The following is a 5,240-nucleotide window of genomic DNA, read 5'->3' as shown; positions in this document are numbered from 1 at the left end:
TAAACATAAGAACTTGTCCTCAGATCCCCAGCGTCCACATAAAAGCTGGGTGCCATGGCACACACCTTAATCTATGAGCAAGAAAGGACATTAGCCAGCTGATTATGTGGGTTCACTCACCCATTCAGCCAATTGATAAACTCTATATTCAGTGAGAAATCTTGTTTCAAAAAATATGATGGAGAGCTGAATAAGACATTCCATTGTCAACACACACACACACACACACACACACACACACTCACTTTTTTGAAACACCTCATACGTGTATGTGTGTGTGTGTATTTTTTTATTTAACAGTGTATGTTCAATATTTCCTATGCATTTATGACTTAAGCTTTGATAAATAAATCTGCATTAATTCTATTCAGTTGCATAATTTCCACTGCATTTACAAATCAATGGAACTTGACAAAGTTACTGCATTGACAGGAGAAATTCTCATTACACGGGGTTAAAGGTACTGCTTTTCTGTGCAGTACCTTCATTTACTGAACAGTGTCTTCTTTAAAACAGTGTTTGTTTTTATGAAGTCTCTGCTCCAGAACACTAAATGAGCAGTGTGGTCGCTACATCGGAGGCAGGTCTTCCACACAAGTCACTAACAAGCTAGGAGATCCGTGCAGGAGTTGAGTTGTCATATTAAAAAGCTTTGGGAATGCTGACCTTGGCCCTGTGTCCAAAGCTGCCTTGTTGAGACAGGGTAGTGTGTGGAGCATATTTAGTGTGCACAAGGCTGTAGTTCTGAGCCTGAGCACTGTTGAAAGAAAACAAGATCTCCAGGGGGAAAACGGGAAGTAAAGGTGGAAAAAGAAAGAAAAAATGAGTATTTTGAGGACCATGACTTAAAAACTAAGCCATGTTATTGGAGATAGTAGGATATCCCCCTTTCACAGTTCAGTCTACAGCTTGCTGCTGTCTAGAAGTTGTCCTAGTAATTGTCCAATGAATCATGAACTCACCCAGAGAGTAACCCCAGTCTGCTCAGTTGATTTTATTCCAAGAGTCCTACAAATAAAAAAAATGGTCCATTTACTTCTATTCTTTGCAAGGAATATAGACCATTTCCGGTATGTCATGGATAACTCTGAGAAAGAAGGCCTTGACTCTTTATGATTCTAATCTCATGGTTGACTTGAGCAATTCTTCCTCAACTGTGTTTCTCTTACTCAAAAATCTTCAAGTTAAAAAGAGAAAAAAGAAACTGTGACTGTTTTTCATTATTATATGGGACTATATCTAAACTATTTGGAGGACAACTCATGGCTTGCACAGCCCTGTAACAAGTAGCTGGACCCAGACGCCATTTAATTCAACCCTGTAAATAAGGTGCCATCACAGGAATACACTTGAGAGAAATGACTACCATGCTGGGCCTCAGAAGAAGAGGGCAAGGGGCACTGGTGTGTTCAGGATTACTGAATCTATTTTTAACTAGTAATCTCTTACCCTGTTTTAACAGCACTCAGGATCAAACCCACAGCCTTGTACATACTAAATACACTCTACACACTGATGCACTGACTGTCAGGAGCACAAGGGTTGGTCACTTCATTAATTCTGTAGCAACTACAAAATATTGGTGGAGTTGTTGACTTTCTGCTCAAATGCAAAAAGCAAGACATTGTTCCTTCCAGAAATGGATGTGATTCACAGAATCATAGGGAGCAAGTTAAACTACTTGTAGGAAGACAAATATTGTGTTTTTCCATTTTCTACTCCTACATTGTTTAAAGGTTTTTTAATAGGAAAGAAAAAAGAAAAACTTCCCTTTGAGAAGATACTCTCCACAGTGAGACAGTATAGGCTGCCTTGATGAGTGGTTTCCCAGCCTGAGGTCATCCTGCTATTGCACCATGGTTCTTTTTCGTTTTTAGTTAAAAACAGATTAAGCAATAATAATGCCTGCCTTTTAGAGCTCCTGCAAGGAATTCTTCCATAATCAATAAAACTTAGCCATTATTATTAAGGTAATGGCTAAAACTTAATGCATTTTCATGTTACAAGAGAACACAGAACCCCAGGAGAGTGACTAATGTAAATAGATGATATACCTGGGCTAAAGGTGAAAGACCCCGCTTATAGCAGGCTTTTACTTAGCATAAGAAACAACATTCTGCGAGGCAAGTACCAGAAAAACAGGGCGTCCTTGGCCTAACTGCAAAATGTACGTTTAGATAAACCACTTGGCATAAACCGTAATCAGCCAGCTGCAAAAGCCTGGGACCAAGGAAACACCCACCCTGAACACCCGCCCTGGGAGAGAAACCATTGAGTCAAAATAAGATATCTATGGTTGGCCACTTGGCCTTGGGGAATAAACAGTTGGGCTGGGAAAGCACCCCCAAGGCCAAGTCAGCCACACACATCAAATTTCCAAGAATTAAAAATATGTCCCCAAGTTCACCCTGGCCTTCTTTGAATCAACCAATGGGAACCCTGTAACTATGCTTCTCGCTTCTGTAACCGTGCCTCTGCCCCTGGGATCCTATAAAAAGTCCCCTTTACCCAAGGAGGGGCGCAAGTCCTCCGAGAGACTTTGTCGCCCCGGGTACCTGTGTATCTGAATAAACCCTCTTGCTGTTTGCATCTGATCCGTGGTTTTGGTGTGTTCCTTGGACTTGGGGTCTCCCCTGAGGGAAGATCTCCTCTGGGGGTCTTCCATTGGAGGTCCCACCGAGATTAGAGACCCCTCCCTGGGACCACCGACCCACCATCAGGAGGTAAGCCGGCCGGCCTTGGTATATGTCATCCCTGTCTTGTCTGACTGTTGCTTGTTTGTCTGCGCGCATCTGGTAATCTGTCTGTGGTGGTGGGGCTGAAGGAGCCGACGAGCTCGGACTTTGCCCACCAGCACCATGGAAGACGTTCCACGGGTGTCTGAAGTCCCCTCAGGGGCACGGTTTTTCGGGGCCACTCACGTATCCGAGGGATACGTGGTGTTGGTAGGAGACAAGGGGTCCGGACCCTCGTACTCTCCTTCTGAGTTTTTGCTTTCAGTTTGGAACCGAAGCCGCACAGCGTGTGTTAGCCTTATTTGTGTTTGTCTGTCGTTTTTTTGTTTTCTGTTTAACCGTTCTCTTCCTAGAAACAGCCATGGGACAGACTGTCACCACCCCCTTGAGCCTCACGCTTGTCTCCTCCCTTTACCCTGTTCTCCCATGAAAGGATCCCCCTAAGACCCCTGTCCTTCCCCCTGACCCCAATACACCTCTTATTGACCTCCTGACAGAGGACCCACCGCCATACCCGGGGAATTGGGGACCAGGGGAACAGGCGGCCCCCGCAGCGGTGCCAGAACCGCCGGCGGCCCCCACACATCCTCTACAGGGACAGCGGGAGGATGAGGCTCCGGCTCCCTCCCCAATTGCCGGTCGCCTCCGAGGAAAGCGCAACGAACCAGCCTAAGAATCCAGAGCCTTCCCCCTCCGAGAGGGCCCCAATCACCAGCTCCAATACTGGCCATTTTCGGCCTCTGATCTTTACAACTGGAAGCAGCATAATCCTCCTTTCTCTAAGGACCCTGTTGCCTTGACTAACCTGATTGAGTCCATTTTAGTGACCCACCAGCCTATGTGGGAGGATTGTCAGCAGTTATTGCAGACCCTCCTGACGGTGGAGGAGAAGCAGCGAGTCTTCTTGGAAGCTCGGAAGCAGGTTCCTGGAGACGATGGAAGACCCACCCAATTGCCTAATATGCAGCCTTTCCCCTCACCCGCCCGAACTGGGACTTCACGACCCCAGAAGTTAGGGAGCACCTACATCTCTATCACCAGTTGCTCTTAGCGGGTCTCCGGGGGGCTACTAGACGCCCTACCAATTTGGCTCAGGTTAGAAATATGATTCAGGGAAAGGATGAGACACCGGCAGCATTCTTAGAAAGACTCAGAGAAGCCTATAGGATGTATACCCCGTATGATCCAGAAGATCCAGGACAGGCGTCAGGCGTCATCTTGTCTTTCATCTATCAGTCAAGTCCAGATATAAGGGCCAAATTACAGAGACTAGAGGGATTGCATTTGTTCAGTTTGTCAGATTTATTGAAAGAAGCAGAGAAAGTGTTTAATAAAAGAGAAACTCCCGAAGAGCGGGAGGAGAGGATGTGGCAGAAACAGGAAGAAAGGGATAGGAAACGTCATAGAGAAATAAGTAAAGTCCTGGCCGCTGTAATATCTCAGGGACAGGGCAGAGAGGGAGTTAAGATGGGAGATCAAAGAAGGATACCGCTTGACAAAGACCAGTGTGCTTACTGCAAAGAGAAGGGACATTGGGCTCGTGACTGCCCAAGGAAACCTCAAGGGTCTCGGAGAATTAAGCCAAGGGCCACGGACCTCCTCAATCTGGAGGATTAGGGAAGTCAAGGCCAGGAGCCCCCCCCTGAGCCTAGGATAACTCTCAAGTTCGGGGGGCAGCCAGTAACCTTCTTGGTGGACACCGGGGCTCAACATTCAGTCCTGACTCATACCGGAGGCTCTCTCAGTGACCGCACAGCTTTGGTCCAGGGGGCCACGGGTAGCAGAAGGTATCGATGGACCACCGAGAGAAAGGTTCAGCTGGCATCTGGACAGATTTCATCTGGTTCACAGATGGGAGCAGCTTCCTCCAAGAAGGAGAACGGAGGGCCGGAGCAGCCGTCACCACCGAATCAGAGGTAATTTGGGCCTTGCCGCTGCCACCAGGTACATCGGCCCAAAAGGCAGAACTGGTTGCGCTAACCCAGGCCCTCCGGATGGCGGAAGACACCTTTTCAGGATGGACAGAGGCCTTCCCTACCAAGAAGGAGACCGCTAACATGGTAACCAAGAAACTCCTGGATGACATCTTTCCCAGGTATGGAATGCCCCAGGTATTGGGGTCAGACAATGGGCCCGCCTTCGTCTCCCAGGTAAGTCAGAAGATGGCCAGGCTATTGGGGATCGATTGGAAACTCCATTGTGCATACCGCCCCCAGAGCTCAGGACAGGTAGAACGCATGAATAGAACCATTAAGGAGACTTTAACCAAATTAACGCTTGCAACTGGCACTAGAGATTGGGTGCTCCTACTCCCACTAGCCCTTTACCGAGCCTGGAATACTCCTGGGCCCCACGGCCTCACCCCGTTTGAGATTCTGTATGGGGCTCCCCCACCAATTATAAATTTCCTTCACCCTGATATCTCCTCTTTTGCCACTAGCCCTACCTTGGAGGCGCACCTCCAAGCCCTCCAACTGGTACAGAAGGTGGTGTGGAAACCCCTGG

The 5,240-nt window shown here is 47.6% G+C and overlaps 1 pseudogene; it reads left to right on the top strand.

The window, feature by feature from the left end:
* The first annotated feature begins 2,858 nt into the window (after window positions 1-2,858).
* Window positions 2,859-4,996, top strand: LOC131924978 (bromodomain-containing protein 4-like; annotated as a pseudogene).
* The last annotated feature ends 244 nt before the right edge of the window (window positions 4,997-5,240 follow it).

The sequence above is a fragment of the Peromyscus eremicus genome, chromosome 15, assembly GCF_949786415.1.
Source record: "Peromyscus eremicus chromosome 15, PerEre_H2_v1, whole genome shotgun sequence".
In the NCBI taxonomy this organism is placed as follows: Eukaryota; Metazoa; Chordata; class Mammalia; order Rodentia; family Cricetidae; genus Peromyscus; species Peromyscus eremicus.
This window is presented reverse-complemented; position numbering and strand designations above follow the sequence as displayed.